The sequence below is a fragment of the Halichoeres trimaculatus genome, unplaced genomic scaffold (assembly GCF_033239565.1).
Source record: "Halichoeres trimaculatus isolate MK-OKI-2021-1 unplaced genomic scaffold, fHalTri1.1 fHalTri1_scaffold_2, whole genome shotgun sequence".
Classification (NCBI taxonomy): Eukaryota; Metazoa; Chordata; class Actinopteri; order Labriformes; family Labridae; genus Halichoeres; species Halichoeres trimaculatus.
Genome location: NW_027437180.1, coordinates 3,977,572 through 3,990,241, shown reverse-complemented (window position 1 = coordinate 3,990,241; position 12,670 = coordinate 3,977,572). Strand labels below are relative to the sequence as shown.

The 12,670-nt window shown below is 39.5% G+C and overlaps 1 protein-coding gene across 1 annotated transcript in view; it reads left to right on the top strand.

The window, feature by feature from the left end:
- The window catches only part of LOC141810945 (NLR family CARD domain-containing protein 3-like), a 482,659-nt gene that overhangs the window by 421,230 nt on the left and 48,759 nt on the right, over positions 1–12,670 (top strand). The gene's annotated exons all lie outside the window — the stretch shown is intronic.

Sequence of the window (12,670 nt, the reverse complement as noted above, 5' to 3'; positions counted from 1 at the left end):
CACCCACTCATATCTATACGAGTATTTTCCTCACTCTGGATAATACATTACTGCTGTGCATTAATATTAATCTGTAATAACCCCCATTTAACCATTAATACCAGTAATGATATGTTTACCAGCTCTGCCAACAAGACAAATCAACAACTCTCTTTAGAGCTATCCACTTCCAGCTAAAGCGAGTCATTTCATCACTTCTTCATTACTGGTGGCAATGAGTCAAGCAGTTTCTCTCGCAGGTTTTCAGGGCTATTTGAATGTCTCTGATACTTGATACAGCGGGTTACTTCCAGGTGCCTGTAAGACTTTCACGATAAGCCTGAAGGAAAAATTTGCAACTTCGTCGCACTTGTTGCAGTGACAAAGTTCTATTCCCTGAATTTCTCCTCCGGGATAAATAAAGCATATCATATTCTATTCTATTTAATTCTATTCTATTCTATTCTATCATATTCTATCCTATTCTATCCTATTCTATCCTATTCTACTCCATTTTATTCTATTTTATTCTAATCCATTCTGTTCTACTTAAAGGAGACAATTCACCGAAAAGCATCAAAGTCAAAGGAAATATTTGTCACTCAAAAAGGCCAATGCACTGAAGTAATTTATTCTACAGGTTGATGATCTACATAGCTTGAATTAAAAAAAAAACACAGGAAGGACTGAAACACTGGATTCCACAGAAAACGGGTGCATAAATGATGACAGAGGTGAAATGTAGCTGGAAGATAAAAAAGAAGGGGAAGCTGGGCTCCACAAACGTCAATATGTTCAAGACTCCGCGGCAAGAATTTTCTTTCTATGTGCACATCTAGAAACTAATGTCCGCTCTGCATACCACAGTGTTGAAAATTATAATTAACAAGATTTGAACTATAAAGACGATTTCCCTCCATTACCACCTTGATTTTCTCTCTTCCACAATAGGCTTGAAACGGTTTCTGAACACAGTCCTCACCTTTACATATTAAAGATCACATCCAGCAGGTTCCAGACACTGTACAGAGTGAACATCACAGGTTTTGAGTGGGTGAACCTGACAGGTCGGAGTCTGCTCTGTGTAATCCGAGTTAAATGAGGATGCTGTACTATAATGTTCCTAATAATAGTATCACTCACTGAGGGATTATGTGCTCTTCACATGAGGACAGTGGGTGGTCCTGAAAAGGACCTTTGTTTGTCATAAGCAGTGAGAGAAATGGTTTAACCTCCGAATCCGTACAGAGTGCGTCCCTGTCTCTTCAGAGCGTAAACCACGTCCATGGCGGTCACGGTCTTTCTCTTGGCGTGCTCGGTGTAGGTGACGGCGTCACGGATCACGTTCTCCAGGAAGACCTTGAGCACCCCGCGGGTCTCCTCGTAGATCAGACCGGAGATCCGCTTGACTCCGCCACGGCGAGCCAGACGGCGGATAGCGGGCTTGGTGATGCCCTGGATGTTATCACGGAGGACTTTACGGTGACGCTTAGCGCCTCCTTTACCGAGTCCTTTTCCTCCCTTTCTTTTTTTTTTTTTTTTTTTTTTTTTTTTTTTTTTTTTTTTTAAAATAATCTTTATTTAACACTCAAAGGCGAGATACAAAAGAGAAACATTGAAAATTGCATCAGTACAAGGAATAAAAAAAAAAAAAAAAAAAAAAAAAAAATATATATATAAAAAAAAAATAATAACAATAAGTGAAGCACAAGAGAGAGATACAAAGTCAAAGGTTTAGGATGTCCCAGGGTAAGGGACTTCCCCTCTTCAAATCTATAGATTTCCTCTTCCTCAGATCAGTTTTAATGTTCTTAAAAACTGCATCACTTGTGATGACAGATTGGTGAATGACAGTTTTAGCACGGGTTTTCCAGATGTGAGTGTTTGTGATGGACATGATGAGCCAGAACAGTCTTCGGGTGTTGTCTGTAAGTGTTTCCTGAAAGAGTCCATACATGACTGACTGTTCGTTGATGCTGATGTTGAATCCAATCCCGGTCATTTTTTGTCTGATATCTTTGGTTCTGAAACAGTCCAGGAGCAGGTGTTGAATAGTTTCATCCTCGTTACATGAGGGCATCGGACACTTTTTTGTTGTTACAAAACAACTCCACTGAACCACTGCTCTAACAGGAAGTCTGTTGACACTGATCAGCCACACTACATCTTTCAGTTTTTCAGTTAACACTTTATCATTGACATTTTTGATTATTTGTGGAAACTCAGTTTCTCTTGTATGTTTGTAGGGCACCAATCCTCCGTTTTTATGCTCATTAACAGCGTTATAGATTTGTTTAGATGAAGTAGTTGTCCAGTTTATTTGTAAATGGTTGTAAGATGTAGTGAAGTCACCAAACAGGAGTTTGTAGTATGGGACACGTGACCTCGCTCCTCCTTTCAGTTTGGTCCAGAGGGTTTTATTTGTTACTGCCCAGCTGGCTCCCCTGCTGAGAGCGTTAAAAACATTTTTAATGAAGGGGATCATGAGGACCGTGCTGAGGTCAGGAGCCCCCAGGCCTCCGTTTGTTTTGCTTTTGAACAAGATATTTCTTTTGGTGACTTCTCTATTAGTGCCCCAAACGTGTTTCACACATAATTTGTTCAGAGTTATGATAGTTTTTGATGTTGGAGGGAAAACGGTGGATAAAAAGAGAAGTTTTGATATAATGTGAGTTTTTATGATATTAATACGGGAATTATAAAAGGTGTTTTTATTTTCCCATTTCTGAACCTCTTCTTTAATTTCATTTATCTTTTTAGACCAGTTAAGTTGACAGCAGTCCTTACCATTTAACCAAACACCAAGTACTTTAATTTCATCTTTTACCTGTGTATTTATATGTGTTTGGTTCTGAGTCTTACCTATCCACACTGCTTCAGATTTATTTTGATTTAATTTTGCACCTGATGCCTCTTCATAAAGAGCAAGGTGAGAATTTAAAATGTCCATCTCTGTCTGGTTTCTGATGACGACAGTGACATCATCAGCGTAGGCCAAAGCAGCCACTCTGAAAGAGTCTCCAATCAGAGCACCTTTAATGCCATCGTCACTGTTTATTCTTTTAATGAGAGGACTTATGGCGATCACATAGAGCGCAGCGCTGAGAGGACAGCCCTGCTTCACTCCACGAAGTACTTGAAAAGGTTCAGTTAAAACACCGTTTATATTTACCTGTACAGTACATTTTTTATACAACAATTGAATCATTTTAACAAACTCACAGGGAAAACCGTATGCTCTCAAAACAGACCATAAATATTCATGTGATAAATAATCAAAGGCTTTTTTCTGGTCTAACCCCAGCACATAAAAATCAGTTTCACTACCATAAATAATTTCTCTTAGACAGCTGAGGTTGTCCCACATTAGACGGCCTTTGATTGCACATGTTTGTTCTTGTTCTATTATAATATCTAAGACATCATTTAGTCTATTCATTATTATTTTAGCTAATATTTTATAATCACTGTTCATTATTGTAATTGGTCTGTAGTTATCTATATCACAATCATCACCTTTTTTATATAATAAAGACATAACACCATGATAAAAGGTATCACCCAGGAAACCATCCTTAAAACCAAAGTTAAAGACTGAAACTAAGAGGTCAATGACATCATCACCGACCAGTTTATAAAACTCAGGGGGCAGGCCGTCGGGACCCGGACATTTACCCAGATTTAACTGGTTAATTGCTGTGATGACTTCATCTTTCCTAACGTCACCTAACAGTGAGGAGAAGAAGGAGGGGTCATACGGTTTGATGACATCAACAAAGGAGCTGATGACGTCAGCGTCAGAAGCTAAACACCCGTACATAAGAGAGCAGCTTTCTACTACAGCACGTCTTTTCTCCTCTTCATCAAAACATAATCTACCTGTGAGATCTTTAACACATTTTATAAAGTTACTTTTCCTCCTCTTCTGACCGACAGAGATAGAAAAAGACACATTTCCTCTGTGGTCATTGCCGCCAACCTTCTGTATATTAAATAATAATTCGTTATTAATCTCATCAATCTGACTTTTCAGTTCATTCATTTCATTTTCTTCTATTTCACTTCTATGTTTATTACACTTTAATTCAACATACCTTTTCACTTTATCATTATACTCAATGTTTCTTATTCTATTTAATTCACGGCATTTAAATTTAAAGAAGTTCATCACCCTGTTTTTCAACAGCTCCCACAGTTCAACATCAGACTTTACAAACACTTTTAAATCTAAAACTTTTCTTATCTCGTCCTTTAATTCATTAACTAGTTCGACATTTTTTAAACAATTAATATTAAGTTTCCAAAATCCCTTCACATCTTTATCACAGCACATGACAGAAGCTTTGACTATGAGATGATCTGAGTGATTGTTGAGAAGAGTTTCATATTTCAATGCTTTCATCTGTGTAGATAAATAAATCCGGTCAATTCTAGTTTTTGTTTTCCCATCAAAACGGGTGAAGCTGATTTCTTGTGGATTTAAGACTCTATAAATATCATTCAGAGAAGCATCATTACAAATATCAGACAACAATTTGCCTTCCCTTGACATGGTAAAAGGAGTGGAGGCAATTCTATCATTTTTCTCTGTAATAGTGTTGAAATCTCCACATAAGATAATTTTAAACCCAACGTGAATGATTTCTCTTAGTTTTTTAAATAACTGCATCTTGCTTGCTCTGTCAGGCGCAGTGTAAACATTAATGATGCGGAATTTTTGATTCCTATAGAAGCAGTCAATCATTAAAAGTCTGCCAGGGATAATATCTCTACGTTTGGTTATATTGATATTATGATCTTTAAAGAAAATACCAACACCATCAGCACTACTTTCTCCTATGGATATTATACTGGTCCCTTTAGACCAACGACTACACACATCAACTACATCGGTGTTACTTTTAAGTCGGAGCTCTTGTAAGCACAGCACATCAAAGTCCGTGTTTAACAGATAGTTCAGCTTTTCATTCCGAAACTGAGAGGATTGTATTCCTCTCAGATTCCAAGAGCCGACATGGATGAGACACATAGAGAAGAAGAAACAAGGGGAAGTTATTTAGGACTTAACTTTTGATCAGATCGTTTCTCTCTCCCATGATCTGCAGCAGAGGCCGGGCGCTTCTTTCTTCTAACTGGGACAGGATCCGGGGGAGAGGACGAAGCTGAGCTGGAGGACGACGGGAGGCTCAACACCTCCAGTTCTCCCAGGGAGGACAGGGGGGAGCTGGCCTGTGGTCCTCCATGGGCAGGAGAACAACAGGAAGTTTCGCTCTCGCTGGCGCTCTCGTAGTGCTCCGGGGATTCTCCGTCGCTGTCAGAAACCTCTTCACCGCTATCACTGATATCCTCAGCCTCACTGTCTCCATCTCCGATGTTAACGACCACCACACCAGCTCCATCAGCTTCTCCTTCCTCGTGCCTGATGTTTTCCACGGGGGGAGCTGGAGGAGGAGTGGGGACTCCAAGTGGCTCAGAAACCTCATCCTCCGCCAGCAGCTCAGTGGCTGGGAGCTCCTCTGCACCCCGCTGGCTGTCTTGCTGCTGGAGAGGAGGGACCTGGTCTGGAGGCTGATCTGGAACCTGCTCAGGATCCAGATGGGGCTGCAGGTCTTCCGAGGGCTGGACGGACAGGGGAGGAGCAGCTTCTTCCTCAGGAGCAGGCTGGGGGGTTGGAGGAGGCTGGGCATTTGGAGGTGGAGGCTGTGAGGGGACAGGAGTCGTGTTTGGGACTCGTGAACTGTTGGCTCTCCGAGCTTTGTTTGCGTATGACAGGGGACAGGAAAAGAAAGTGTGTCCTCTCTGTCCACAGAGGGAACACTCGCTTTCTCCCCAGCAGGATTTGGCCTTGTGGCCCAGCTGACCACAGCGCCAACACTTCACAGTAGGACAGTCTTTGACTTGATGGTCTGAGGACTGGCAGATGAAACACTTGGCCACTTGGCCGCTGTAGATCACTCGGCCGTTGTAGGGACCCAGTGAAATGGAGTTGGGGATCTGAACAGGATGTCCACTACTGTCTTTGTGGAACTTCACTTTGTACTTCCTTACTCCGTACCAAATCCCATATTTATCAACGGGTTTGGAGGGGGGCTGAAGGATTTCACAATACCTTTTCAGGTAGATCTCTATGTCAGGGTCGGGGATTTTGCCAGTCCAGAATTTGACCACGATATGTGTGACATCCAACTCTAGAGCTGACTCTATCTCCCACTTCTTCCACAGAGGATCATTCCTTTTGGTGGAAACTATTTCCAGGAAGCGCCGAAGAGGAGCCTCTTCACAGAAAATGAGCTCAAAATCTCTTTTGTTCGGCAGAACGATGAAAGAATAAATATCTTGTGCACTGATCCATGTTGTTTTGAATAAAAGTTCTTCAGCGACATAGTCTCTGGTGGGAACTTCTCCATCACCAACATATTTCAGTCTCACCCATAAACTTCCAAATCTGGAAGCATAAGGAGCAGGACGTGAAGGTGCCATAGAAGAAAATAGTAGAAAGAGGAGAGGGGAAATAATGATATTAAACACTTTTTCCTCCCTTTCCTCTTCCACTCATGGTTGATGCAGCTTGTTTTAAAGTCGAATAGTTTCAGTTTCACAAGTCACAGTGATTTAAATGTTAGCTGAGAACCTGAAAGAAGACAGGGTGCATGTTTTCTTCTTCTTTGAACTTGGATGGCGTCTGAAAACTCCTCCGCGGATCAGCGCCATCTACTGAGCTCTCTGCAGAGCCGGAGATTAGCAGGACTGAGCAGGACTTCATGTCTGGGACCAGAATTAGCTGCATGTTGGTTTCCGGCCTAACCCGCAGTGGACTGATTTCCAATCGACCCGACTGTCCTGTTTAAATCTCAGCTGATGTTTCCTCAAGACTTTTTTTTCCAAACAGAGCAGGTCTGTGTGTAACATGAATCATTTCTTCAAACCACCAAGTCTCGAGCATAAGATGTTTAGGATTTGACATTTTCAGTCAAGTCTGGAAGAGACAAATACAAAGTTAACACAAAGAAATAAGACAGAGCAGGGTTCTGTGGGATGAACTGACAGTTTACAGGCTTTATGCCATCAAGGATGTGGCTCAAGTGGTGAGTAGGTTTGATAAAATCCTGCATGAAGTGGATTCAGTAGAGACATGAAGGCAGCACTAAGGCTATCATTAACAACATCCATGGATATTTAAATTACCTATAACGATAATTGCTCTGGGGTCAGGACAAGGGCGTAGGTTTAGTCTCAACATTGGTAGGGACAATATAACAGCATAACCTGCATGTACACTTTTTGCTGGGGACGGGACATTAATAAGACCAAACAGATTGGGTGAACGGGGGTCAGGGCTACATTTCTCACAAATATGAACCTAATTAATTGATAGGCTAAATGATCAATGCAAAATAAATCTGTATTGACTTGTACTAACTTTCATGTGTATTGGTTCACCTGATACACCATTTGATTCAAACCCTTTATTTTCCAAAAACTACTAAAGAAACATTTTGAAAACTTCCAGAACATATGTTTGGATTTTATTAGCAAATTTAAATTGCAATATTTGAACATAACTTAAATTATATCAACATATACAATACAAACTTGTTAATAATCTCAACTGAATGCAAAAAATAAACATTTGTCTTAAGACCACTCAACAACAAAAATGGACCAAAGTACTGCACATGCGCAGTACTCTCTGGAGCACTGACTCCTTTCTTTGAGGGGCAAACGTAAACAAAGTCTTCATCAGTTCAGAGGTCAGTACGGCCGCACAGCTCTGTCTGGCTGCAGCAGAGGACTAACTTGGAGAGGACCATGATGAAATATTGGTGAAAAACATGAGTTTTTGGATGATTAATACAGTTTTAGGAGCGGCGCTGTCTATGCCCCGATGGATCCCATTATACGGACGTCCGCTGCACGATTTTGGATCCAAATATCTCCTGAAGCACTGCTTGGATCAGGAAAGCCTTCCGGGTGAGTATTTTGTTCTACTTCATTCTATAAACAATGTAAAAAGTGTATAAACCGAACTTATCCTTTAAGGGATTTTAATAACGTTCTACCTGTATGCATCTCGACAAAACAAACTGAAAAACAACGGTAGTACTTCGGCTGTCAAATCAGCCTCCGGTAGCAAGTTTGGCACGAGTAGGACATTTCGACAGAACAAGCTTCCTACTCGAGTTTTGCAGGTTAGCAAGTTCACAAAGTTTAATGTTACGCTAACTCTGATGCAGGTCGGACTTTCAGGAGCAAATTTAGTGGTGTGTTCCCCACCTCCACAACACTGATGTCTTTTTACATCACTTACAGTGGCTGCTGCTGGCCGAAAAAAACTTCTAATATCCCTCCTGTGTGTGTGTGTGTGTGTGTGTGTGTGTGTGTGTGTGTGTGTGTGTGTGTGTGGGGGGGGGGGTCATTAGCCAATGTAACGTTCGTTTTTGGAAAGAAAAATGGACCGGCACATTCAGCGAGTGAAAAGGGGTAAATTTAAGTCTGAACATTATGAAAATAATAACGATAGGGTCAGTTCTATCCTTACAACATATGGGAAGACAATCTAAATTCCCTTTATAACTGAACTCATATAATGCAAAAAGTTGCTTCAAAGTTGGTGGGGACAATTTGTGCCTCCTGAAAAGTTGGTAGTGTTATGTCCCTACCGCCCCTATGCAAACCTACGCCCTTGGGTGAGGAACATACTGGACAGAAAAGACAGGGAGAAAAACATTTGAGAATTATTATGACTAACTGTTGATAGCAACAGAAGATACAATCTTGCAAAAGAAGATTTAATGCAGAGCTTATGTAACAGTGTAAATAATTTTGTTAAATATCTGTTAAATTTTGGACACAATCTTTATTTTTTGTATTTGTAATGTTTTATTTTGAAAGTCCCAGTTGAAGTTGGCGCTGTTGTAACTTCTGCTCATGACATGGTTCGGTGCAGTCTTTAATGTCTTTGCTGGAGTCTGTCTCCTGTTCGCTCCGTCACATGTTCGTCAGTATTTGTCTTAAAAGTGCACATAAAGTGTTGACAGTGTAAAAACTTATCACGTTTTGACTCTGATGAGCAACGTTTCCACTTTGAGTGTTTGAATGTGTTTGATAAGTGATAACGAACTTAAGAACGGTGTGACTAGCAGAGCTGTAGTTAGCTGCTGATGAGCCAGATGTGCTCGCTGCAGTCTCCTCTTCTGATGTCTGACTTTGCTTGGGGTTTATGCAGGAGTGAACTGATGATCAACTTATGAAGACACCAAGCTCTGTGGCTGTTTTGTGTCACATAGAATAAAACGACTCCAATGCTCCCTCCATCCAGTGTCCTGGAAGTGTTTTGATAAACAGCAGCGCAAAGCAGAAGAGTGTCACACTTTCATTTCTCTTACAGGACTTACAGCTGCTCTCCTGTTGTGTCAGATCAGAACCTTGGACAGTTCTGAACAGAGGGTGAATCCCAGAGTGAAACTGCAGCCCCCCACCCCTTCAATCTCTAAAAATCTTAATCTAACATTCAGGGAAATAGAATAAAAAATCCACTATGTTTGGGTTATTTTACAAAATAATTCCCATAGTTCGATGAGACAGGATGAAATATTTGTGTATTTCTCTCAATCATTTTCTTGATGATCCTTTTTTGGTTTATGAAGAAATTGAAATCTGGGAGAAAAATAATGTAACACTACACATTTCCTTAAGAGTTCATAAAGTTTCATTAGTGAGCATGGGGTTACAAAAGACTAACACCATTTTTATTTTCCTTAAAATCTAATAAATAACTAATATCCAATATCCTGAGACATTTTGAACTAGGTTATATTCATAAATGTAAAACTTTAAGATCAGATACGCAGTCGATAAAAACCATGGAACCCCAAAAGATTCATAATTAAATAAATGAAAACAACATTTTTTAGATACCATTTTGCTAATTAACAGATAAATATAATATGTCCATTTGATTGTGAAATAAGGTAATGTTATAATGAAATATGTTTTATTCTTTAATATTGAGTTATTATGAGTCAATATTTCATAATGATTACATTTCACAATTTCATACTTTTTAAAATGATGGCCTTTATTCATTTTCCAAGCTTTAATTAAAAAAAAAAATACACCATTATTTTTATAACTAATGTTCTTTTCCACAATGGCCTTTTGTTTCATAATGTCATTTTTCATCAGAATGAAGTGGTCTGTCAATCAAAGCTCGAGGGTGGGACCTCTGTTTGATCCTTTAAGATCATTTAGTTTAAGAGGGGTCGAGCTGCAGACCTCCGCTCTCAGCTGCTTGAGGAGAAACTCTGAAACTGACTTCTCTCCTTCAGCCATTCTGTCTCAAACGTGTCATGTCCTCCTGTCTTCAGCTCTTCAGTCTTCTCAGCATTAGTGATAGGTCTCCAGGTTTGAATCCATGCTGCTGCTGCAATGTCTGTGTAAAGGATCAGCCAATCACATTACTGGCTCCACTGTGCTTTGATTGACAGACCAAGACATTATGATGAAAATTATGATATAAAAAGGCCATGGTGGAAAAGGACATCGTGAAATAAAATTTAACTTTGGAGAAAACGTTTCTTTTTTTTTTAACCAAAGCTTTGATAATAAATAAAAACTCTTTATTTTAAAAAGTAGAATAAAAAAAAATCATTGTGAAATATTTTATTATAGTTATTTGATATTACAGAATAATAAAACCTATTGTATAATAATAGTGCTATATTTCACAATTTGTTGGCCATTTACATATTTTTTCTGTTATTTATCAAAATGGTTTCTAATTCAAAATGTTGTTTTTATTTATTTGATTCTGAACCTTTTTGGGTTCCATTAAGAACTGAATTAATAACTGATAAACTAACAATGTTGCATTTGACCAGTTAAGTGATCTGTGTGTTTCTAAACAGGACACAGAATAAACAGAGAGCAGGTTTTCTCCATGTGAAAGTCTTTAACAGGTTAAAAACACAGATAAAGATCCATTATTATTTATATTTTATACCTTCCAAACATGGTTCTGCTCAGTTTTGACTCATACCAAGAAATCACTTGTGGTAATTGTTTGATTTTGCAGGTTCAGATCATATTTCTATGTCAAGGCACTGTCTGACCTCTGGGTGATGTCTGTTCTCTTTCTGCACCGTGTATGATCACTCCAAGGCTGTTTTACTGTCTCACTGTTGAAGGATTCCCCCATGGCCCTTCAAAGACCAGCAGGTGTCAGTGTCTGTGGGGACCAAAGACAAAGTAGGGGAATGCCTATACTCATAGAATCTGGAGTTACAATACGTAACTAACGCTCTTATAAGAGCCACCACACCGAACATTAGAGCTGATATCCTCGTCTAGTCCCCTTGAAGTGTCAGAGTGAATATTTCTATTATTTGACGAAACTTTGCCTTAATCCCAATGTGACATTAGTTTAGACCAAATGAGTAATTACAAACACTGATGATCGAGGAAACATGAATATGGATTGACCCCGGACTTGTGGAGAACATTAAGCCATACATCCTAAAAGTTTACGACCCCCCAGTTAACCAACGCTATTCGTAGCTCCTCAGTTCTTGTCCTTGTTTTAAGCACAATGCTGCCACCCTGTGGTGGCATCGGTTTAACCTGCATCTTCAAACCACTTACATCCATAGAAGAATCACTGTAATTCAAACCCTTTTTATTGATTCTGTGATGTTTTCTGTCTAAGAGACAATATGTAGATTGTGATACATAGACTAACCTGGTGGTGGCTGGAGGGGGAGTTTTTCCTCATATATCAAGTCATCATCTTCAATTGTCCTGGCTTTCAAGCTCATTTCACTGACTGAAGGCTTTTCACTCAGAAGAGTTTTTAACTAAGGACTCAGTCAAACCAACCAATGATGCCTCAGTTTGCTGTAGGAGGGATTCCTGTTCAATAACAGCTCCAACAGCTTCATGATGTTTGTGTTTCTCTCTTTGTTTTTGTTCAAGTTTGTTCATCATATATTCACACAGCAGCTCACATACGATGAGGAGTGCACACAATGTTTTTTTCTTTCTTTTTTTTGAACCTTCATCCACAGAGTCCATCACTCCCTCTGTGTCCTCTTCCTCTGGGAGTGTAGCACTGCCTTTGCTGTCAAAGGTGCTGAACGACGTCATTGTTTTGGGACCAGCGCTGTAAACCTTACCTGTGACCAGAATAAATGCTGAACTGAGAAATGGATCCTCTTGTTGGGATCTTTGGGAGTTGTTTGACTAAAGAAGAAGAAAATTGAATTTATTACACCAGCACAACGATGAATGAATTACCAGCCTTTTGTCTCCTCCTCTTATCTCTGTCCTATTTGTTTAAATTGTTTGAATCTGTGAGGTTTTTGTCTCTTGAGCACATATTCTCCTAAAGAAACCTGTACTTAATTTATTTTCACATCGAAATGTTGAAACATTGAATAAAAAGAAGTTATAGATCCAGTCACACGATGGTATTTGATTAATTGTCCATTTTATGATTTCATAATGAAATGCTCAGTAGATTTTAACTGTGATGTTCACAACATGCCACTGATATGATGTGTTCCCCTTTTTTCTTTTTTGCATGAACTCATTCACAGTAAATTATCTGTTGAGCTGTGTTGCAGTGAAAGGAACAATACCTATTGCATGTAGAAGACAAGGTGAGCAAAGACAGAAACGTTTGCCTGGCATAATT